A 25,053-nucleotide genomic window follows, 5' to 3' on the forward strand; every position below is an offset into this window, starting at 1 on the left:
TAAGGGGATTCTGGCCTTGCTGTCCTGGCAGATGAAAATTTAGGAGACATCTAAAGCTGCAGGCTCAGATGTATGTGCAGATTTTGATCTGCATGGTTTGATCACCTTTTTCTTTTTTTTGATGTTGTGCTTAGAGAAACATCAATTGGAGACCAGAAACTTTTCTTTGATAATCAGCTCAGATTTGCTCATTGAAGGTTTTTTTGGCAGAACAGGACAGAGTTTTGAGTTCACGGTCCTCTCAGTTCATGAATGTGGCCTTAAGACTGAACTGTTCCCTTTTTCTGTGCCTATACACAATACTCAAGCAAACACAATGGAATGGCATATTGGAAAGCTTTTAGCCTCTTGCACCACTTAGCACAATCTTTTTAGCTGCCTGCATTGTTTACTCACCCTCCTGCACCATTGACAGAAAAAGCCTGCAGGAATCCTTTTTGCCTTTCTTTCTTTCTTTCCCTTCTTTTCTTTTTTTTCTTTTTTCCTTTTTTTTTTTTTCCCCTCCAGCAGCACTGCAGACACAGCAGCGCAACCAACTCAAAGCAAAACAAACCAAAGCAACCTCCAAATTCCAAATCTCTGCAGGACAGGCTGCTTGTGTGAAGCTGAAAAGGAGCCAGAGCATATCAGCAAAGAAGCTGTGATTTCATCCAGCAGCCTGACAGAAACTCCGAGGCTTCACTGCAGCAGTTTGTGCAGACGCAGCATCATCCCTCTGACTGGGTGCGTGTCAAATGCTAGCAGAGGAGTCCCCAGAAGGAGGATGCCCATGTAATTCTGTGTCACTGTCCCCTTGCTTTTTAGTTGCAACTCTCTGAGGAAACCAGGTATGCTCTACAGGTTTTTAAACAGTTTTTATTCTTTAGGATGATGCTGAATTTCCAAGGGAAGGGTAAGCTGCATGGGGAAATGGGGAAGGTTGATGAGAGAAAGAAAGGTCCCCAAGGAGGGTTATTCCCCTCGACGTGGAGCGATGGCAGTCAGGTTTCTTGAGGGAGGAGGTGCAGGAAAATCAGCCCGAGCAGAGGTGGCTGGGGGACTTGCCTGGGGTGCAGGTTGGCAGGGATTCTGGCGAGGCTGGCATGAGGGCTCAGGGGTGAGTAGCAGCTGTCACACGTGCTTTGGTGCTTGTCTGGGGACTGATCGGAACTGGGGGCTGATATTTGTGATTTGGATTCTGTGAGTCAGGTCAGCAGACAGGGAAGAGCCATGGGCCAGGTGGGGAAGAAGGTTTGGGATGGTGTGGGCTGGGCTGGGGAAACACTGAAGATTATAGCAAACCCGTTTGCAGCAGTGTGACTCTGGGGTGACTGCTGAAAGCAGGAGAGTAACGCTGACAAAACTGTGCACAGGATTTGGCCTTATAATGCAAAAATGAGAAGAGTTGGCAGAGGGCCTGGAGGGGTGCTGGGAGCCAGTCTCTGGATATATAAATGCTTGTGTTTCTAAAAAAGTCTGTGCTGGTTGCTAGATAGATGTCTGAAGCCCTAGGAGCATGCATCACCTTTCAGAGGAAACAAAGAGGCTGTTGCATTTCAGACAGTCTCCTCACTGAATTATTTAATGCAACTAAATAACTACAGAGCTCCACCGAGTTACATAAAACTCCGAAATTGCCTCATTCCCTTGCCTTGAATCAATGCTCTTTTTCTCTTTCTGAATGCTGCATTATAGCATCAAATGGTGGCTTGGAGCAATGCTCAAGATACTTGGAGAAAGAACAGAAAACATAGTAAGATGAGCATGGAGGGGAACTGACATAACGCTGTCAGAAAGGTTCAGACCGCTGCTGGTCGTGGGGAAATGACAGCATCTGAAATAGAGCATGCTTTGTGCCCTCTTGTTTCTTCCAAGCTAGTGCCCGTCCAAAAATGCTAATCTGGAGGCAGCACCACCTAAAGAAAAGCAGAAAAGCACAAAGGCTGAGTGTTGTTACAGTGACTACTTCATGTGCTGGGTTTATTCCAAAGCAGGCGATGCAAACCCTGTGCACCATCCACACCACACCGGCTCCCTTCTACCCTTTTGCTTGCTCAGCATCATCATTCTCCCTGTCAGAACCCCCGGCTGTGCCAGAGCCGAAGCTGGTGTACGTACCAAGAGGGAACCAAATGCCTCTAAATGTCCATTCTCTGGAGTTGCTGGGCTGGGGGGAGCAGTTTGTCCCCATTAGAGCATCCCTAAGAAAATGTCCCATTTGCAAAGCCGACAAAAGCTCCCATGAACACCGGGACAGGTGGGGGACAGGCACTGAACCGGCCTCTCACCTTCCCTGACACCACGCCAGTACCTCCTGCACAGGGGGACAGGCAGCCACGAGCCCCCCAGCACCAGGACAGCATTGGAGAGCAGCTCCGTGACTGCTCTGTGCTTGCTTCACCCGCAGCTAAGGAGCACCCCGAATGCTCCTTAGCATTGCATGCATGGAGGTGGGTTACTGCTTCTGAAGGTGGAGACATCCAACGCTCTAATCAGAAAAAAAGTGTCTGCAAACAGTGAACATTTACCTTTGCTGAATTACCTTTCCTTTTCCAGCAAAGATAATTCACTAAGAAATTCATGGCTAGACTGGAAACAACAAATTAGATTGCTAATCAGAAATCACAGGGAGAAATGCAGTATGAGTCTCATGCAGGAGCAGAAATGTTTTGGACAGGTTGGTTTGTTTATTGTTAAGTAGAGTTAATATATTTGCAAAAATCATGGTCAGTTTGCCAGAAAATTATTATCTCATAATTTAGTCATAGTGTTGTGATTAACAACTTTGTGTTGTTGATCTGGCTTATGTATTTTCCTTTAAAAAAAACCAACAAAAACTAATCAATACAGAGTGACATCCTTTTTTTTGTGAAAGACAGAGTTTTTCTACTGAATCTTTCTAATGCTACATTGACTGTAATGAAACTCATGAAGTTTAGAAAGGCCCAGCTTTAAGAAAAAAAACAAAACAAAAAGAAAGACAGATTATCACAATTATCACAAGAAATGCTTTACGTTTATATTTTGATATCTGACCTGAAGTGACCATAAAGAGTTGCAGAAATATTGAACAAATTGGTAGAGACTATAATATGTAACATAATTATCAGGTGCATGAACATATGTGATATAATGCGGAAAAATCAGTGTAGCTTTTGTAGAAAAAAATATCTCACAGCTCTACTGGAGATTTTTGGGAGGAGGGAGGAGAGTGGAGTCACCAATGAAGACTCAGAAATCTGCCCTTGGGCTTGTGTTGTTTGACATAGAAGTTACCTGGAAAATGAAGCATAGTTTGAGGTGAAAGAGTTTCCTGGTGGTGAGTAACTCTAGGTAGCAAAAATGAAAGTCAGCTGAGAAAAGGATTTCAAGCTATGAGTTATTGGGTTAAAATGGCAGAAAAAAAAAATCAGTGGTGATAACAGCAAAGGGAGGCACCCCAATCAAAACAACCCTAACTCAGCCTGCAGAGAGAGGAGTGCTGAAGAGATGAGCCTTATTGCTTGGGTGGAAGAGAGTCCTGAGTTACGACACACAGTTTTATGAATTGTCAGCCCAGCGCTCAGTGGTGGAGGAGGAAAGGGTCTACAACATTAGGATTTTTAAAGGAAAGAACAGAGAGGAAAACATAAGCATAGTATGCAGGAAATGTACGGTGGACTCACATCTTGAATATTGTCTGCAGCTCCAGTTCTGTCACGCTAAAAAGAACAAGAAAAGGTTCAAAGAAGGGCAAGAAAGCTGAAGCAAATACTACACAGCGAGTGATTAAATAGTTTGGGACGCCAGCACGAAACAAAAGGAGCAGAGGGGAGATTTGACAATAAGTCTTAAAACCATGAGCAGCACAGAGACAGGGACTAGAGAGTGATTATTTCCTCTTTCGCAAAGCAGAAGAACTAGAGGAAGTCAAGAGAAAAGGGCAGGTAAAAAGTCCAAAACAAATAATAAGAAGTGCTTTTTAGCCAGCCGTGTAACTGAGCTTTGGAACGCTGCAGAGCTTGCTTGGTGCCCAAGCGTTACATGGGCTCACACAGCTACTGGACAAATCAATGGAAGAAAAATTAATCAAGGTCCATAAACCATGAGGACGCCACGTCTGTCCCAGCACATTATTGAGCCGCAGGCCGCTGCGAGCTGGACCGGGTACCACGTCCCCATACGCTTGTCCTGTCGGTGTAGCTTTCTGCAGGCAGCTGTGACTGATGCTGGGCTGAGCGGCTCTTCAGTCTGACCCAGTCTGGCCATTTTTAAGACACAATTGGAATTCATCAGAGAACTGAAACAGTGAAAAAAAGCCATGGAGGTATCTGCATTGAAACAAAACCAAGAAGTACACACACACACCCCCCTACACCCCCCCCCATCAAACCGAACAGCCATGAAGAATGGTTAGCTGTCATAAGAATAATGAGCAGTATCAGACTGTTTCAACTGTGTCCAGGCAAAATGAGTCATTTCTTTTTTCTTCTGAAAGGAAAAAGGAGAGAGATGCCAGGAGTGGGAAGAAGAGGGTGAAAGAATTCAGCATGAGAGCTTGCCTAAGCTTTACCCAGAGAAATATCAACTCTCATTGCCTCTGCTATACAGGCAACGGTGTTTGGATCTGCGCTTCCCAGATCTACCACTCTGATTATATGCTCCTTTGAAAGACAGATTGTTATCCTGACAAATTCTAGGGGATTACCTTTATTATGATATGAACAGATCAGCAAGTCCTGACAAAAATGTACCTATGGCAACAAGGTCATTTTCAGGGGCCTCCTCATGCTTTTGTGAATTACCTAACTTTGGTTTTGCTTTCTCTTTAGAAAATATCCACCCATCCTAAATGTTGCAGTCCAGTATTAATTCAATGTTTTAAGAAGACCAAGGCAAAAATTCAGAAATGGTGTATAAGTGGTGAAAATGAAAATCTACTAGGACTTTTCCTATGAAACGGTACTAACAGGAGATTTTTAAAATAATACTACTTCTTTCTATGAGTTAGCTAATTTTGTAGTGTTTCTTGGGAAAAAATAAATATAAGGTATTTGTTACTGTGAACTGCAGCTATGCATTTTGCAGTGGATTAGGAAGATAATCAGCTAGTCCAGTATTTTCGCATGGGCTGCGGATCCAGCTAAAAATAATGGTGGACCACATAAGGGCACATGAAAACTGCAGCCTGACATGCATTTTATGGAGATTTCACCTCAGTTTCACCTTTTGAACTCAGTTCAAGAACACATCCTCTGCCTGATCGTTTATTGTCAAACAGGGACAAGCCTTTAGACGCTGGTACAGGCACATGATGGCGTGTAACTGGAAGAGGCTATGGTCTGGTCTAGTTCATACATTGGAGAGCCGTGAGAAGGTGCAAATTAAAGTTCAGAGTCCTGTATATAGCTTTTCATACCATTTGCATTTCTCATTAGGCTTTTCCTTTCTTTGTAGAGGGAATTATTCTAGCTTCCATCATTTCTATGGAAATTTATTTCAATCAAGTTTTATTACATCATCCAAACTCACTGCAGTAAAGGCAATTTATTTCTCCCTCAGCGCACATTGCAGCTAGTGATTTTACCTCAACTGTTTTTGAGTAAACTTTAAACTGGATTAGTTCCTTCTAAATGGGAAAACCAAGGCTGGTCTTGTCTGATTCAAACTCACTGATTCAAATCTGACAATGAAAGTATTTTTTTAATTCTTTCATGTAGATTAGACATTGGACAAATTCCAGGGTCATACAGTGTTACAGCCAAGCTATGTGGCTACCTGCTCTTCCATTCTGGAAATGCGAACTAGAACCACCAGTAAACACATCCTTATGACCAGGAATTACCGCAATGAAAACTCAAGCATTACTGGGAATCAAGTTGTGCTTGCAGGAGGCAAGCCTAAACAAGGGTTACAAACAGCTAGGGAAGGCTTCCGTCAACTCCTGTGCTGTAAGCTCCTTTTGGAATGGCTCCATTTAATTCCACCTTTGATTTCTACCCCCTGAACGACACTTTCCTTTTCTCTCTGGTCTTTCTATACCACTGCAGTCAACAAGTCAAACATGAAGAATGCAGATATGAAATGTGACCAGCCTGGATTTGTTTGTCCTTGAATTTATCCAACAGCTATCTCCTCCAACATTGATCTGGAAGTGCATCTACTCACACTGTTTCTCCTCATGATATAGGCAGACCCACATCTAAACTAGTACATTTTCTTAATAAATCCCTCAGACCATTTGCTGATTCCCTAAGTGCAAAACTATTTCACTATTTCATTCACCCTTTCAGATTTTTTTACAGTAGCACAGGAAAAAAACGGAGTAATATATTTCCTTGGGAAAACAGACCATTATTCATTCCCTGCTGAAAGACTGTTCATCTCAGCTGACAAAAGATGCCCTTTCCACAAACCTCTCTGATTTAAGATTGTGGATTCAAGATAGCTCACATGCTATATGTATTACTCCACGGGTTTTATTATTGACTTTATTATACCATTAAAACATAGGTAAATTTTCCTAGACAGGTAAATACTCATTGGAAAGGAGCAAGGGAGAATCAGACTGTAGAAACGGCCCAAAAAATCTCCGCCTCACATTATCTTTGTGGTGCTCACAGCTGAAACTTTGAGAATGAGAGTAGATGCAGCCTTATGAAAAAGGTGCCGTGGGCACTTAAGAAGTTCTGGGAATGGACAGTGGCTCACTGACCCCTAAAATTTTGGAACCATTGACCTAAACCCACTGTCCGTGAGCATTAGCACCACATATTGAAGAAGTTAAATACCAGTGTGACTGTGCAGGTCTCAGGGCTGTGGGCTTATTCTATTGTCCAGGAGAACAGTAGGGAAATAGCACTCATATCTTTGTTTCTCACTTGTTTTCCATCTTACTACCTTCTGCATGTATCCAGGAGAATTATAGAACCAATTCAGGAACAATTCTGCCAAAAAAATTTATAGATTTCAAGTGAGATTCAGATACTGTTTGTAGAATAAAGGGAGTTATCAGTGAAAAACTGGAAAACTGAAACCCTCAGATTAAAACTGAACAACAGGCATGCTGTCACATCTGTAGCAGGAGCTTTAATTGCTATAATTAAAGAAAATCCACATAAACTGAAAGATAGGTTGCACTTTGAAGCATTCAAGTGAGAAGAACATTACTGGTCTGATATAATCTTTAATTGCACCTACTTATCTTTCTCAGCAATTTTTTTAGTCCAAACAGTTTATAAAGTTATTTTAGCATACACTGACAACTGCTTCAGTGCATTTCAATTTAAGCTATGGCTAGCTTCCCTTCCAAAGATTTTAATAGATAACTTGCAAAAATTCACTCAGATGTTTGCATGTGGTGGCCAATTCTCACCTGAAAACACTTAATTTCAGTAAAATTTATGCTATCAATCTGAAATGCTCCTGTTCTTTGCACTTTAAAAGCTAATATTCCAAGGGTGAGTTGATGTACTGTTGGCCATTGACTTCATTTTTATTGCTGCTGTTTCAGTTATGCCATGCAACCGCACAAGGCGATGTATGGTCTGCTTGAGAAAACCATAGACAATGCGTAAATGTCAAGCACCGCGTTGGCTCTGCCCGCGTCTTCTGCTGAGGAAAACTGGGCTGAGGTACCAGCAAAAAGCCTTGGAGTTACTGGCAGGCAGGAGTTTCATGGGAGAGGCCAGTAGAAACCTTTGTCCTCCTGCCACTGTCAGCCCCAAGGAGGGACACACATCCCTGTAGTAACCCTTATGCAGCTGGAAGATCTAGAGGAAAGACAAAACAGAGCTGTCTCTTCTTTTTGAAAAATAGGAAGCCTTGGTTTGGAGGGAGAAGAGACTTCTTTTCTTGGCTGCTGAGAACAAGGTGGCTTCATGTGAGCCTTGGTGTTTGCTTCAGGGCAAGGACTCCCCGAGCCCAGGGTTGGGAATTTGGGCTCACTTTCCTCCCCAGTAGCTGAAGTGCCAGCTGGGATAGGCTAGATCAAATCCTACCATGTTCTCCAGGAGTTTAAAATAAACTGGCTTTAAAGTAGGATTTAGTCTGCCTGAATTAGCAGCTAAGTGGCATCTAAACTCCAGGGTGTTGAGTGAACCCATTTTCCCAAAGTCCTTAAGTTCTCTGTGGCCACTGAAGAGAGCTGACTGCCCTTGAAGGGTGCCACTTGCCTCTCTGGGCTGAGAACCGGCCATCCGGAGGGTGGGCATCTAACTGGGGACATGGGGCGCCACTGGGGCTGTGCCATGTACCCTCGCTCGGCAGCAGAGCAGCGCGTCGGGCTCCTTGCCCTTCCTGCTTTTAGTGTAATACTGGTGTCATCACCTAGGACTCTTTTTTTTCCAGGGATTTATGACATTTTCAAGTGCAGAAGTATTGTCCAGGTGCCTAGCATCCAGAGAAAGGTGCTGTCTCGGGGCCTGCGCGGCTGGCCCTTGCAGAGGGGAGTTGCTCGCTTGGCTTGGATCAGAGGTGCATTTAGCCCCGTACCCGGTGGGGACCAGCATGAGTAACAGGTGCCGGGTAAAAAAAATAAGAAACGTGGCCGTAAACAGGGAAAGAATCGGAGAAACAGGGTATACAGGCGGATTGAAGTTCCTATTTGCCAAAGACTTAACCGCTGTTACCTCATGTGTATCTAAACTTAATTTGGCAGGTGGGTCCTGGGATCCCACTATCCAAAGCATTCCCAAGATCTGGCTCTGTCCATCCGTGTAATCCTTGCAGGCAGCCTGGCTTAAGTGTTACAAACCCAAAACGCCAGGGAGGTAGGCAGCAGGCCCTGGGACGGTGACTGAAAGGCGGTCGCAGAGCTGCGGCGAGCCTTCACCAGCCAGGGCAGCGGGGCCGGGGAGGCCTGAGGCCGCCGCAGGGATGCCTGGAGGCCGGGGCACTCCTGCACCCTGTGTGCCGCCTCCTGGTTTCAAAAACTGGGGAGGTTATGCCAAACCTAGGGGCGTGTGCGTGAGGCACGCACGCATAAACATCGCCTGTGACATACTGGTGCCCCTGTCAAGAAATGAGTCGGTGCCCCGGCCGTGCCAGGGGAATTCCTGGCGAGGGCGAGAGCAGGGACATGGAGTCAGGGCACGTTACTGATTTATTCGCACACATGAAGCGGCCCTGACGGGAGCCGACCCAGCAGCATGCCGGGCAATCCGCGCTGCCAGGCATCTCAGCCAAGCGCCAGAGCCCAGCTCTGCAGCCGCAAAGCTCGCTCCAAGAATTTACTTGGAGCAAATATCGGAGCGTGAACCCTTCCCGCTGCTGGCACAGCCCTTCCCCTCCGCAGCCCTTCATCCTGAGGCATACGGCCCTGCAGCCCGGCCTGGGGAGCGGCTCGCAGCGGGCAGGGGCCTGCAGCCGCTGGCAGCGATGCCAACGTGCACACCGGGCACACCTATGTCAGGGAGAGTGAGGGTGCTTGTAAGTGTTGACGTAAAAACCAGGGGTGGTGGGCTGAGGCGGCCCAGCCGTTAGGTGAGGGGCACCGGCCCGTTAGGTGAGGGGCACCGGCCCGGTGGGCTTCGGGGCAGGTGGATGGCCAGGGGGAGGGCAGGCAGAAGGAGGGCAGGCAGGAGGGCAGGCGGGAGGACAGGTAGGCAGGCAGGCGGGAGGAGAGCAGGCAGGCAGAGGGCAGGCGGGTGGAGGGCCGCAGGCAGGAGGGCCGGAGGCAGGCGGGCAGAGGGCGGGCAGAGGGCGGGCGGGCAGGCAGGAGCAGGCAGGCAGGCTGCCCGGCCGTGTGGCACCCGCGGGCGCACGCGCTTTCCCGCCCCGGCGCCGGGAGCGAGCGGAGCCGCCGGCCCCAGGCACCGCCGGTCCCCCCTCCCCGCGGCGCCTCCGCCGGCGCCCTCCGCCCCTCCCCGCCGTTGGGGGCGGAGCGTGGCGGCAGCGGGCGGGGCCCCGCGCGCCCGAGGGGCGGGTGACGCGCTACTGCCGGAGGCGCGCGCCCCTGCCCGGAGGGATTCCCTTCTCCCCGCCCCGCGCTGGGCCAGGCGGCGGCGCCGATTGGCTGGGGGTGCGCGCGTGACACCGCCCGCGCGTGACGCCGCCCGCTGCCCGCCCGCGCGGCCGGTGGTGGCGGAGCGGCGGGAGCGGCGGAGACAGGTGGGGCGAGGGGCGGGGCGGGGCGGGGCGGGCGCCGCGTTGCCCGGGCGACGGGGGCGGGCAGCGCGGCGGGGCGGGGCCGGGCTGGGCCGCGCCGGGCGGGACCCTCCCGCCATGGGCTGCCGGGACGCTGTCAGCGGGATAAGAGCGGAGCTGGCGGTCGGGCGCGCCGGTTCCGGCGGGGCGAGGAGTGGGTAAGGGTGGGGTGGGCGCCGCTGCGGCTGGGCTGGGGGCACGCTCGCCTGGTGCTGTGGGGCCGGGCGGGAGGCAGGCGGCGTGGTGGGCGCAGGCCCCGCCGCCGGTTTCGGCGAAGGGGCGGGCCGCGGGCGGGAGCCGCGGTGCCTGGGCCGGGGCGGCCTGTTTGTCTGTCAGCCGTCGCCTGCCGCCTCGGCGGTGTGGGGATGCCCGCTGGCGGCACCGGGAGGCGGAAGACGCGGCCGCCGGGGCCCGGCCCGGGGAGGCGGGAGGGGTGGGTGCGCGCCGAGGGCCCCCTCGCTGCCCAGGGGCCGGCTCCTGGTGTGAGCGGCGGGAGGGCCGCGGTGCTCCCGGGGGCCGGTGTGAGGCGGCGGCAGGGCCGCGGTGCCGCTCCCCAGCCTGTGCCCTGTGCGGGTGCGGCGGGGCTGTGCGGGGCCCCGCACGGCGCCGCGCTGCCGGCCAGGCGTTTGTTGAAGGCAGCAGATAACAGCTGAAGAAAAGCAAATGTAGGCTGTTCACGGAAACGCGGTGGCGTCCGTGGACGTGGAATACAACAGCTGCGGTGCTTCGGCACCTAAATAGCTTTTTTCTATTTACTTATTTATTTTTTAAAAATCTGTTAAAAGAGGTCGACAGTGGAGCAAAGAGAACTCCTCTAGGTATTCTTTGAGCATGGGGAGAATGTGTGAAGATACTCTTCCGAGGGGGGAAAAAAAAATAAAATTAAGAATTGGACATTACATGGTATCCCTGAATGAACTAAAGAGGCTGCCTTTTGCTTATCTATACAGTGAGAGAGAAGGCAGGGAAAGCAGGTGCATCCCTGGGTGTGAGAATAAAACTTCTTGTGTAAAAGAAAGCAGAGCAACTGAAGAAACTCAGAAAGCAGGTCAGATGACTGAATGTGGTGGCCTAGGAGTTTGAAAAGCATCTAATGTGGTTATAAATGGGAACTGGCAGGAGAAGAAAATCTGGATGGGAGACTTCCCCCTCCCCCCCCCCCTTTCAGTTGTAGTGCCACATGAATCAGTAAGACTTCCATATAAGCATCTAGAGGAACTTGAAGTTAGTGTCACTGACGGAACTGTACTGTTGCCTGTGAGGTGGTGGGACAACCTTTGACAGAAAAACCAGCAGGGAGATCAGTTTTAGTCGTGGGTATCATAAGCTTACGCTAGGTAGCAGGAAGGAGATGTCTGGAACACTTGCCCTTCCCGAAGGGAGGATGTGAATTTGCTTGCTTGGACAAGAGACCATGTCTGTGTGGAGCTTTTTATCGTAACGGGGCTACAGCATGGTCAGGAGTCAAGAAAATGCTGAGTCTCCTCTTTGCCTTTAACTGTAGGCTCACAGCAGTAAGTGCAAAGAAGAAAGTATCTTGGCTATGTAAGAACATCTGTGGTTTAGGGGCTCTGAGTTTCTGGTAGAAGTTTAAAATAGAGTGAAGATTGAGAATACTTTCATATGTTGTCATAGAAAAGGAAAAAATCAGCTTCTAGGGTATTTTATTTTATTCTTTTTTTTTTTCTTCCTCATTGAGCTTTGGATAGAGAATCTTGCAAGCTAAAAGCAAGGACCTTTCAGTGCCTTGCTTCTACAGGAAAAAAAAAAAAGATTAAGAATAAATGAGACCTCAGGAAGTCAGTCATCACTTGGTTTGTAAGACTGTATGCAGATTTCTTAAGAGGAGCTCTTTTAGTGTCACTCCCTTCCTGCTTTCCTTCTGTCTTTCCCCTATTAGTTTTTCTACCATACTCAAAAGACAGCTTTCCATTAAAAATGTTTAATTAATTGTAAGAAGTTTTTTCTGTTTAGTAACCATTAAATTCAGATTCTACTTAGAGGCTTCTTTTGCTTCTTCCTTTCTCTTAGTCCCTGGCAGGTTTTTCATGTGCTTCCAACATCAGTTTTCCATGCAGTGTAAGACAATAAGGAAAGAGATTGTAAGCATCTTGAACAATAACATAGGATCTGTTGGAAAGTAAGACACTTGATCTGTAAACATTAGAAAAGAGAAACTGCATTCCTAACACTTGCTGAAAGTAAGTTACTGCTTTTATGTAGTTCTTTTTACAGTTAAGCTCAAGGAGCGTAAGCAAATATTATGAAATATGAACAAACGTTTCAGGAAGCTATCAGTTCTGTGTTATTGTCAGTGATTTCTTTAATAGACCATGGTGTGTCTGTATTAATACACAATTATACACCCTTGCAGCTTGCACAGGGATCTAATTCCCTTCATATTGGAAGAATTTTGCCATTGTCATGGTGGTGTAAATAAGATGATGCACATAGATGAATGCTGAAGCAAAACTGGTTTTGATACCTGTCTTTTGCGGGCAGAAGGGGGCAGAGGGAACGTAGGGTGAAATGATTATTTTGTAAGAGGATTCTGTTGCACTAGGGAACACTTGCTGTCCAGAACATGCTTGCATGTCCTCTGCGGGGTGAATTTAAGTTCTTTGGAGTGAACAGCTGTCATCAATGAGACCTCACTAATACCTGTTTTATTCCTTTTTGAGGAGATGTCAGGCTGCATGGGCTTCCTTAGTGAAGAACTGCAGTAGCTGTTGCCTGAGATGTCACTATTTAATATTGTTGATTCAACTTTAAGGTCATCTTTTCTGTTATGTTTGCTGGAAAATTGGATTAGAATGTTGGAAAAGGATTGTAATATGCAGTGGAGAGGGCTCTATGTATATATGTCTGGGATTACTTTGACTCTCGCTTTCTTTTGCAGTCCAGAGATGGTTGTGAGAATGTCAGTTGCTTTGGCAAATTATTGCTTGATGGAGAATCATAGGCCTTTAGACAGTAGCAAGTAATTGAGCTGGTGTCATCAGAACTATCAGCCCCTGTGACAGCACCAATCTAGAGATGGAGTTTTTTAGACTGGGACAAGATCAGGTAGAAGAGATTGGTGAGTGCTTCTGTTTTGTCGCCTGGACTGATTTGTCTGAGCTGGCTAAGCTGATCGAGCAGCTTGTTACTGCTGAAGGGAGAGGTTGCCCTCCTGCCTTCTTCCCTTTGACAGTGACAACTGCCTGATCCCTCAACATGGCAATTCAACAACAACAAAAAAATCCAGCGGAAAAAACTAGTCATGAGTTGTCAGGTGGGCTGAGCTGTCTTGTGTAACAGCACCCTAGCTGCTCTTCCGAAGATGGGGGCTTTTGCTTGGACTCAGTAGCATGTCTGCTTCAGCTGTCATGGTCATTTCAGAAGATCTAATAAAGCAGCATTAGATCCAGGTTTTATTTTCTTCTGTTCAGATTCAAGCGTTGCATTTGAACATGTCTTTCAGTGACTTGTTGAAGTTAGTGCATGGGAATGCCTTGCCTCTGGATAAAGCACTCTGTACAGAATTGATGCTGGAATGTGGGAGGGGAAAGGAGAAAAAGATGCTGTGTGCAGTCCTGAAGCTTTTTTTTGCTGGTAGCTCTTCATGGTTCCTGTTTGCAGCCTGGGGTCTGATTAAAATCTGATTTTTCTGGCAAGTCAGGTTTTTTGGTACTAACTACTAGAATGGAAGTGTAAGTCTTGTTAGTGTGGCTTTTGGGTAACTGTGCTGTGAGCTGTGTGAAGATATAGCTTAAATCTGATGCTGAGTATGAGAGCAAGACAGAAGAAAATTAAATGCTAATTCATTAGTTCATGTATGTTGAAGAAGGAATAGGTATGTAATGCTGTAGTGAAGTCCTGGGGTAGTGCTGTATTTTGGTACCTGTAAGTTCTATTGTACCTTTGTTCTGGATATTTCTTTTAAGTTTCGCTAGGCTTTTTAGTCAGCACTGCACATTTCATTATCTTTCATGTTCTGTAGCTCGGATATTTTGTGGTTTCGGTCTATTACAAAAGAGCAGGGCTTCCATTCTTCTTCTTCTCTGACTTCCTTAGCTCTCTTCTCCCCTGTAAATAACTCCCCACTGCCTGCTGTTACTGTGAGAGCGATTTTGCAATGGCCACGTAGTGGATAAGCGCTGAAAGGGTTGTCTTCTGCACTTCTGAGCTTGTATAGTTCACTGCAGGCATCTGGATCCTGCCCTGTGGTGATTCTGTTTTGTGTGGGGTTTTTGAGCCATGTGGAGCTGAGGCACTGAGAGAATTATTTTAAGAGCTTTTGTGAGCATTCTGGATAATTTGAAAGGTGGGCAGTGGAAAGCAGAAGTGATGAATGGTGGTTTATGAGAGATGGTGGAAGACTAGTGCCTGTTAGACTGTTGGAGTGGTTGAGCAAGCATCTGACAATCTCAGCAAATCCTTACATTTATATGTTCTTTGACCTCTCTTTCTGCACCCAGAAAATTGAGCTTTTTTGACTTCAGTTAAAAACATTGCCATACTCCATGGAAAAGTAAGGGAGCATCAAATACTAAATATGAGGTGGGAGGAGAGGGTTCCTGCTGCTTCAGACTTCTAACAGTAGAGAAAAACCTTTCTGCTTTCCCAAGAGAAAAATGGGAAGATGAAATACCAGGAGAAATTACTGTCAGGTAGTGCCAAAAGCAAGGCTTCATTGGAAGCATTAATACAGATTTTAAATTTGTCCAGTTTTATTTTAGGAAACACCTGGCTTCCTCTATTCCTCTTCAGTATTGTGGAGGCATTTACTGAAAATTCATGTTCTTGGGGGGTGAGCAACTGATTTAGTTAGGCTTAATTCAGGGAAAGAGTGAATTAAGGAAAATGTGTAAGACAAGGAGATATTCCTGATAGTTCACAATTGCATTACAGGAGCTGATGGAAGTCCAGCAGTATACTTTTGTTATAATATTTTCAGTTGAAATTTGTCCATCCAGTTTTGGTTCAGTAATTCAGACACTGAAATAGCTTTAAAATTAACCAAAAAGTGCAAGTCTTTCTCTTTCCTATTCTCTTTCTATTGGAAAGCAAGAGTTTAGTAATCCTAGTTTTAAAGAATTGAAATCAAACATTCTTATGGCTTGCCATAGAGAAAACAAAGCAAAAGCCCTAAACTGTGAAACTTTGTGTGCTACCCAAGGTGTGTATTTATCTTTATATTACTTGCATCTTTCAATTTTAAGGGGAGATTTGAGTCACTGAAGAGTGTGTAGTTTCATTCCAGTTTCAATTAACAAAAGATCAAAGGAAAGCAGAATTTCCTTTAAGTGTCTGGATATATAGATTAAATGCTGTGTTGGGCCTTTTTAACTCCAGAAGGTACTTCTAATTAATCTAGACCTATTTTTAGAAGCCTAAATTACTTTAGTTACAGAGTCAGTTTGATTATTGGAGTCCTGCTAAATCCTTAGCATTTGCAGAAAAAAGGTATCATATGATGTTTGGTTACTGAACGTATGTAGCCTTCATCTGGCACACTTCATTCGTCTCCCCAGCTGTCTCTCAGCAGTGTAAAATCTTGTTTGTGTGTGCATGTGTGATAAGATCCCTAAACTATAGGTGCTTTAAACGTAAAGTTTGTTATTTTGTGCATTGTGGGTGGATTTAGGGGTTTCTCCAGTGGTTCACGATTTTTTTTTTAGTATCTGCCTACCTAGTAATAGGTATACTGGGAAACTTCATATTCTTAGTCATTATTATTATGTATTAAATATATATGAAATTAAGTGTAATTATTGATTATAGTTTCTCTGTTGGAGTCCATACTGCTTGACTAATTTCAAGTCCTGTTTAAACTTCACAAATGAAATAAAAATGCTAGCTGTTACTTGCATCCCTCCTGGAGAAAAGCTACCTGAAGTGAGATGTTACGTGAGTCATTTTGCTTGTAGTTTGCTTGATGGTTGACTGGGTCTTCTGGGGCCAGTTCAGTGCAAGAGGGGTCAGTGCAGCTGGAACAAATCGCCCCTCTGCAGAAAAGCCTGGGAGAAATACAGGGTCTGCTTCCCTAAAGCAACCAAATCCGTTGGCACTTTGTGAAGAAGCTGGCAAACAGCTTAACAGGAATAACAGAGTATGAAACTCTCAGATATTTAAGTAAAAAAAAATTAATACCACCTTCAGAATTGCTACCTGCTGTCTTGTCTGCATCTGAGTACTATAGAAAATATGGACTTCACTGACCAGTTTTAAAGCTCCAGAAGCAGAATTAGTCTTCTGCCCATTAATGAGCTCTTCTTCCCTCTGATCATTGATCTTCCCCTCTTATTTATTTGCTCTTAGTGGGTACTTTAGACACGATGCCAAAATTTGTCTCAAGCATTTTGCTTTCTCGTTTTAATCATCTACTAAGCTTTCAGTTTCAGGAATATCCCTTCAGCCAGAGTGCTTCAAGATACTGCTCAACATTTTTTTTTACCTCTTCTATTTCTCCTGAGTATTGGGTACAGTCTTATAAATTACAGAAAGATTTGTATGGCCCTCCAGATTGTGATTTGAGTGGTGTATTTGTTGTTTAAAATAATCTCCAAGTAGATGTAGTGTGGTCACAACTACAATGTTTTTCCTGGTTGTACTGGAGACCACGCGATCTGCCATACTGCAGATTAATGTAAGAGGGTATTCACAAAGTCTGCCTGGTCTGGTCTGTGTAGGGTCGCTACTGGAGAGACCCTGAACTTCTGATTTACTTTCTGTAGTAGACTGCTTCTGTACTTTTACTCCACAAAGTCTGTGGAGATTTAGTCATTGTTTATTACTGTGTAGCCATGGCTGTTGAGGCTTGCTTTGTAGTCTGTTTGTGGGGATAAGTATGGAACTTAAAGCATGGAAGAAGACACTTAGGACTATTACTGGTATATATTTTAATTTGGCAAAGAACTTGTTAGCACTGTGAGTAGTGCTTGGAACAGGTCTCGTGTGGGAGCTATGCCATTTCAACCTTTTCACTGCTGAATTTCTTTTGAAGAACAATTTACTGGTCTCTTTCATAGCTTATTTTCTGCATAGATTCTGCCTTGTGGTAGAATATTTGTCAGTTCCTTTCTGTAGTACCATGTGTTTCTTAAGGTGGTGTCCTCTGGCACTTTAGATAAGATCTGGAACAGATCCTTGTCTTCAGCTCTGCTAACAAAGCCTGTCTCTAGCATTTTTTTCTTGGTGTTGGTAACAGCTTTGTATTATTCAGTGCATTTTAGCCAGTTTCCGTGATAGCAAGCTATCTGTTTCTAGCACGGTTAATTTTGCAGTGATTATCTTTGAAGCCCACAGCTTTCCCTGCACCTGTTCTAAGGAATCTTTACTCTCTATGCCTGCCATGCACTGGTCTGCAATATGCAAATGTTAAATGAACTGGAATGGATTTAATGTGGCTAATAACTGTATTGTAGTTGCTGACTTTGGATAGTGTAAAACCACAAGCTAAGCATGAACTTGAGTATAGCACATGTACAGGGTTAATGCTTTACTTGAGTGTAGGTGGTTGGTTGAGAGCCTGTCTTTTATTAGTGCTGTACTTTTTATCTTGTAGATGAATCATCTCTCATCTTTGAACTTGATTTCAGGCTCAACAAGAATGCATTCCCAGGTGTTTCATGTTGTTTGACTAAATAAAATTCCATGTTAAGTCACGAAGCTGTTCCAAAGGACATGTGTGATATGCAGCTGGCCTGTGGGATTCCTTGCCATTAACACTGTCTCAGTGATGCTTCATCCAGACTCAAAAGGAGGAAACTGTTGATATCTGCTAACTTGTGAGGGGGATACAGACCTTCATAGTTCAAGGCAGAACCTCATAATTTGCTAAATTTTAGCAAGAACAACTTCTTTAGCATTGATTGCTTTATCTTTGTTGCCATGTTCTTAAAGAAGCACACATTTGGTATTGCATTGCTCTGTTCCATTGCGACAGCTCGCATTGGTCATTATCAGAGAGTGCTTCTTAAAACTTTGCACTAAAGACTCCAAAAAATCGTGATCTAATAATTTTTTCCAAATAAGGGTCAGATATATTAATTGGGTATTTTTATGTGGAAAATATGCAATGACATAAAAGTAAAATATTCAGCTGGCAGAAAAATAGCACATCTTATTTTCCTTTCCCCTTTTGTACATGATGGTACATGTTATCGAAGTTTTTGATACTGTGTTGTATGAGTAGATAGTTGGCCTTTACTTCTAGTCCCCAAGGTAATAGTACTTTCCAACAAGTAAATATCAAGCGCAAATAGGGTTTGCTCGTGCTATATGTATTAAATCTAACAAATTCACTTTTTAAGCATTCTGATATTACAGCATTGTAATGAACTCTACTTGTAAAAGCCCTGTCATGAATAAAACAGGTAGTACAAGTCAGGTTTTTTGCAAGTAGACTTCAAAATGAAGAACAAGTCATGATGTGAATACTTCACAATCAACTAGGGCAAGAAGTTGTAGTTTAGCTTAAATGTTGATTAAATACTGTTTGTGTTTCACTGCTGTGAATGTTTCAGTAGCTTATGGTGCACCAAAAGCTGCATCAAAAGTCACTGAATTGACTTTAATGAGACATTTTTAAAAATTACTCTCCTGACAAAGCAAACCAATTCACTAAGTTAAGCAAAGCTGTTGTACAGGATTATGCTAGGGATTTCATGTAAGGCATGGAAAGCTGTTGTCTGTGTTCCACAAGGTATTACATTGAGCATTAGTTGTTCTCACACCACATTTGAAAGTGGAACTAGGGTGAGGGGGTGATGTTAACCCTCTCAATCTCTAAAGCTTGCTAGGTTTGAGCAGTGTGTAGTTTGGCCCCTACCGTACTCTTGTACAGGTGCTGCTGCGTGTTCTCTCCCTGATTTGTGAGGCCCTGGTAAGCTGGGGCTGTTGCTGAAATCGTAAGTTTTGCTACTACCTTTGTCATGATGGGTGTCAGAAGTAGAATATTCATTATAATCATGATGTTTATGGTTTTAACATTTGGAGTTAGACCTCTAAAATATCATACAAAGTGCAACTTTTATTTGTAGATCTCTGGTACATTGCATGTATGTGGAAAAGTGCAGTTAGTTTGCATCTGAGCCAGCTTCCTTTTGGGGTACTCAGATGCTGCATCACTCGCTCTTTTCTTGCCAGGTTATCTCTTCTTGTTTTGGTAGTCCCTGTTTGGTCAACATTTTTAATGCAGTTTATTATATATTAATGTTGTTCTTGCCTTGGTGTCTGGTCACCTGTGTGTTGCTGCTAGTTGATTTTTTTTTAGTCAGTAGCAGTTTCTAATAAACTTGCTGTTTTGAGTTAATAGTCTCCATTGTCACTGTAGGACAAGCTTATACTCTTCAGGGCTGTTAGTAGATTTTCTGTTTAAGGGACTGACATCTGTCCGATACAGACTAATGAAATGACAAGTATCCAGTAGAAATACTAAGGATGTATTCATCAGACTTCATTTAATGGAAGTAATGTCCTAAGATTACACCTTGGAGACTGTTGAACAGGAAAACTGAATTGTGGGTAAATGGGATTATTTTTTTTAGTTGTATAACAAATTAACATATATATACAATATTCTTGTTTACATACATTTGAGTTGGGCTTCTATCATTCAGAGCTGCTGTTACCAAGAATTGTGCTACAGGAAAGTGAGATTCTAGAAATGGGCATGTTGGGGAGAGCAGACTTAAACACTTATGGGCCAGAATATATCATGGGAACCACATTAAACTCTAGCAAATACATTTTAAGTTACCTTTGAAAAAATGCACTTGCCAAACTAGGCAAGGGTAGTCTGGAACAGACTGTGTCCAAAGAAATTACCGATTAATTTCATTTCTTTAACTTTCAGAATTGCTGAGGCCTGAAAATACTGTGGCAAATGACAATTTGGGGGTAAGGAAGGGTTTGGGGTTTTTCTTCACTTACCTCACATTTGGTGTGGTGTACCACAGGTCTGGGTCTCCCTCAGAAGAATGACATCTCTGAAACTGTTTCTGAGAGGTTGACCTGCCTGTATGTGTAGTGCTACTTTGTATCTCTAGGTGCCTGTAGCCTTGGGTGTATTTGCTAATTATAGCTTTGACTTGTTTATATATATATATATATGATAGGTATTTTGGACAGTGCCTGTTTCTTTAATGTGGCCAAATCTAGCATGGCATTTGTCTGATCTTGTTTGCTTTTTTCCTTGGTATTCCTATTCTACAAACAGGAATGGTTAGTTTAGCCATCCATGTCGCAGTGTTTCTTGACCATACACAATATGAAAATGAGTATTTTTATTTAAGGACTACTTTTTCAGAAAGCACAGATATAATTCCTTAAAATACTTTTTTCAATGTAAGATACAATGCTTTCACATCCACTTACAGGTAGAAATTTTCTGCTTCTCAGGTTCATAGATTAAATTTTGTTTTAATACCTAGGCAGCAGAACATAATTAGACTACATGCTTTATAGGAGGCTTAAGATACCTGCCAGAATCAGGACTTCCAGACTTCAGGTATTGCAAGGCAAGCATCCCATGTAGGTGAGGTGAGTTAAATATACGTTTGATTTTACACAAGTAGTATTAGTAAGATTATATGCACGTAAATACAGTTGCATATAGAGCAACACCATTGCTATGAAGGTCTCAACACACTTTTCAGTGTTCATGAAAATAATACTTTTTTACCATATTGTGAACTTGACACACTTTTCCCTGGTTAATTAAAAGGATAGTGCATGTGTTATCCAAAAGTGCTAAGTGTTTTTATTTTTAACTTTATTCGGGGAGAGAGCCTCTGAATAACTTGTTTGGAAATCATACTGATCTAATGGATTACACAGAAGACTAAAAGCTGGTTATTGAACTCCTTGAGGAAATAAAGGACTTTGTCAGAAGTAGAACTGTGCCAAGAAAATTGATATCTACCCACAGTCTTATGATAAACTCTGTACGTTTTACAGAGGTTGCTTTTCAAGTGCAACCCAATGGCTGGAGCAACACTACCTCAGTATGTTTTAATAGGTTGTCTGCTTCTGTAACTCTGAATAGTTAATAAATAGTAGCAAAGGACAGCAGAAAGTGTTTGAAAATGTATGTTAGGAGGTCTTCTGCAGAGCTCGAGTGTTGTCTCAAGTATGCCTGTTTTTAGAATGAGCAGAACCTGAAGTGTCTTGGTTTTGCTCTTGTTTGCTCATGGTTTTGACTATCAGAGTTGTTGGACGGTTAGCAAATGTTCACTGCCTTTTAGAAGCTACACTTTTGACTGATTGCCTTGCATTGGTAAAACAAGGCATCAAAGTGTCTCAAGCTTTCTGCTGATGCTCTGCTTGAATTTCAGGTTCCTGTTTTCTTAAAGGCTTGTGTGTGGCTCCTGGCGTGTAACCTATTTTGGCAATGTCAGCTGGGTATTTGTTTCTAGCCTGTTTGAAGTTTTGAATGATATCAAAAGGACAGAAAAGCAAGAATGCAGATTTTTGGCAATGCGTTAGTTTGAGGCTTTACTTGCATATCACCACAAGTACAGACCTCAAGGCAGCACTGCAGGATATGTTCCAGTTTTGTTCCAGGCCATGCTGGATACATTTTTCTCTATCGCACTCTGTCATGCTCTGCTTTCTTTCCTTCTCCAGCTTGCAAAGGGGAATTAACTGTAGTATTCCCTTAGCTTTATTGTTAACACATTTCTTTAAACAGAAGGCACTCAAATTTGGTGTCTGCTACCAACATAAACTTAATTTCTTAAATAAACCTGGCAATCTGTGCTACAATTGCAAAAGCCTGTTATGGCCTGTCTTAGTGTTAATAACATGCCAGTGCTCTTCATTATCCCTGTTGTCCTCTGCTAACAGAAGCTTGAGCTTAAACTGAAAGTTTTAACTCCAAAGTAAATTTGATTAATATCATTATATCAACAATTATTTTAATGTTAAAATCATTGAGGAGGTCACAAGCATGTTCTCCAGAACATAAATGTTAAGTAAAAGTGATGAGGCTGGGTTAAGTATTTGCTAAATGGCATGAATACATTTGTACCATTTATTGGCCAGTGGTGACTCTGATTTCCATATACTTTATTCTAGAGAATGGGTAAAAGGGCTACAAGTTCTGAACTGGAGGCCAGAAATAACTGGATTGTACAGTGGCTTACAGAAACTATGGTTTTTTCGAAGTGTTAATACCTAGTAAAAATGCAGCTTCATTGTATTCTGTACTCAAAAGGACTTGCAGTCATGCCATGCTTAATCAGTGTTTGTCTCTTAGAAACAGAAAATAAATAAATTAACAGCTTCCTGTAGCTCTGTTCTCTACTCCTCTTTGCATGATCTGTAAAATACCTTTTGTAAGGTTTATTTTTCTTATGAGACTGGCTATCATTCCTTTAGTGGAGTAAGATACTCGTACAACCTGGTGGACAAGATGGCTTTTATTGAAGGTGACACGTGAGGTAGCAGGTGGCTCCTAGGTGCCATGTGTACGTTCTTAGGTACATTATTGCTTTGTTTTGCTCAGTCAGTCAAGCCTGACTATGCAGCTGTATGAACAGCACCCAGCAGTATGTTCATTTTAGACTGGTATAACTATTTACTGATGAGCCATTTGAAGAAATTTATTGACATGTACTTCACAACAAATAGAGGTGATTGAAGTAGTTTTGGTTTTGCTAGTACTATAAAATTAACATTTTAACAACTTTTTTTTAAAAAAAGGCTGTGGGGAGGCAGGTTTATTAGAGCACTAATTTGGGCTGCTCTGTGGAGACCACTACCACTCTCCTTTATTTTTGCTGTAGCACAACAGTTACTGAAAGTAATAATTTAAATCAGTATTATGGTATTTTTACTTCATTTGGCTTAATACTGTATTTTATTACAATGCTGCTGTAGTAATTTAGTAATTACTACTTCTTACTGTATTATTGGAGATTCCAGGCCTTTCTGGACAATGCATTGCTGAAAAGATAACCAAGTAAAAGGCCCGGTTCACTCCCATCTGTATACAGAATACTAGCTCAACCCTAAGCTTTTGTTGCATTTTCTTCATTCCCCAATGTCAATGATAATACTTGGTAATCATTAGCACTATATAAAGTTAGTTTATTCATGACTCACTATTCGAGACTGCTAAATTTGTCTTATTTTTAAGTTCCATCCTTTAAATTATATAAATGATATAATAAATGATTTATAAATAATAATGATAATAAATGATATATAAAATGATTTTGGCATTTTCTTTTAAAGGCTTAAAGTCCACTGAAGTAAGTACAAGGCGCTCCTATACTTCAGGATGCTCAGCTGGTGGTCAACTTAGTAGAAATGGAGAGAAGTTCGGAGAAAATAAGAGTTACAAATGCAGGAAATAGATTTATACTACAACAGCGAATAAATAAGTCCCTTGAGAGCTTGTGTAGAAAGGGGCCAGAGGGCGGATGTGATGCAGGTTGAATTCTGAGGATGATGGAAAGATGGGAATGAAGAGGGCGGATTAGATGTGAATGTCAGATCATTCACGGTTAAGTGATATTTTCTTAAAAAAAAGCTTGTGGGTTTTTTCCTTTTAGAAATAAATATTATTTGTAGGGATAGGTTTTTTTGTAAAATGTGATAATCATATACTTGTAGTGTGAAATGAAATTTAAGAGTATGATTTGTTAAAAAAAATTTTTAGGGCTAGCTATGTGAAGCCCTGACACATTGTGTATTCCACAGCTGTTGGTGTCCTGTTGGGACTGTACGCAGCAGTGGTAAACTGAGATTCTGGTGGGTTTTTTTCTGCTCTTTTATGGCTTCGTTCATATGTGATGTTTTAGGTTTTGGGCTTTTTCCTTGTTGAGGTGACCTGTCTGAAGAGAGCTGAAGGTACTCTTAATTTACTACAGGTGTTTTGTGTAGCATCTGCTTCCATATTACCAGGCACCACAGCAGTTAAAGATGTGTCACTTGAAACAAAAGAAAAATTCTGCAGTAGAGTAGTTCCAACTTAAAGCAAATTGGCTGGCATACATTCTTGGAGTGAGATGAAATGCTGTGCTGTGTAGGGTGTAGTATTGACGTACCACAATCTACAACGGAAGGGTGACAAGCAAGCTGAAACCTTAGAGGTGGGGGGTGGGTTTTTGTAAAAGCAGGGCATTTGCTTTGTTACAGCCTCAGCAGGGCAAGTCCTTATCGTTAACTTGAGTTCTTCTTGAAAATGCAATGTGCTTTTAGGTTCTCGGATCACTTGTCAGGAAACAAATATCACATATACAGCTTTTTTGGACACTTCCTAAGTATTTCTCAGTTATCCTTGTATTGTTGTTCTTTGTCTCTAGCTTCAAGATGGGATGAATAAGGAGGTTATCTGAAACTGTTTCCAAAGACATTTGTGCTGTCAGTATGTTTTAGAACTTAATTGCAGAAAAAGTAGGTACAACTGAAAAAAGCAGCTAGCACTTGTTGGAACAAGGCCTTCTAAAATAAGTGTTTCATTATCTAGCATGGTATCACTTTACATTTTTTTCTGCACTGTAGAATTGAGAGCATTTTAATTCCTTACCTATTAAATATTTAATTCTTGCATTAAGAAGACATGCTTGATGTCTTTTTGCATTAGCATCCACAAAACAGTACTTCATGGTACCACTGACGTTGCAAATTAGCTTGTTTGCTGCATGTGGTAATAGGTGTTAAATCCATGTAACTGCAAGCAACGCAGGAAACCTGGAGGCTGAAGTTTCAGATGGAAGGGCAGTAAACAGTGATGAACAGCAGATTGTTACATCTTCTAGTGGTCTGGTAGAACTGCAAACCCACTAGGTGCCAAAGCTATTCAGTTGGAACGAATTTTGAATGTTAGCCTTATCGGTAAGTTGGGTTTCTGTAAGGCTGTGGATGAGTTGTGTTGTTCCCAAGCATTCAAAGCGGGGGCAATTATTAGGAGCTTGCCTGGGGAGCCTACAGTGTTTCTCTCCTTCCTTAAGGAGG

General features: G+C 43.2%; 1 protein-coding gene across 2 annotated transcripts in view; it reads left to right on the top strand.

The window, feature by feature from the left end:
* Window positions 1-525: 525 nt before the first annotated feature.
* LYST (lysosomal trafficking regulator) overlaps window positions 526-25,053 on the top strand; it is a 96,783-nt gene continuing 72,255 nt past the window's right edge. The window contains exon 1 of one of the 2 annotated variants that reach the window (XM_037391496.1): window positions 526-827. The gene's annotated coding sequence lies outside the window, so the exon portion shown is untranslated. Of the gene's footprint in view, window positions 828-10,152; window positions 10,263-25,053 lie in introns of those variants that run through there. The other variant, XM_037391495.1, reaches the window with a different exon arrangement.

The sequence above is a fragment of the Falco rusticolus genome, chromosome 6, assembly GCF_015220075.1.
Source record: "Falco rusticolus isolate bFalRus1 chromosome 6, bFalRus1.pri, whole genome shotgun sequence".
NCBI classification, from domain to species: Eukaryota; Metazoa; Chordata; class Aves; order Falconiformes; family Falconidae; genus Falco; species Falco rusticolus.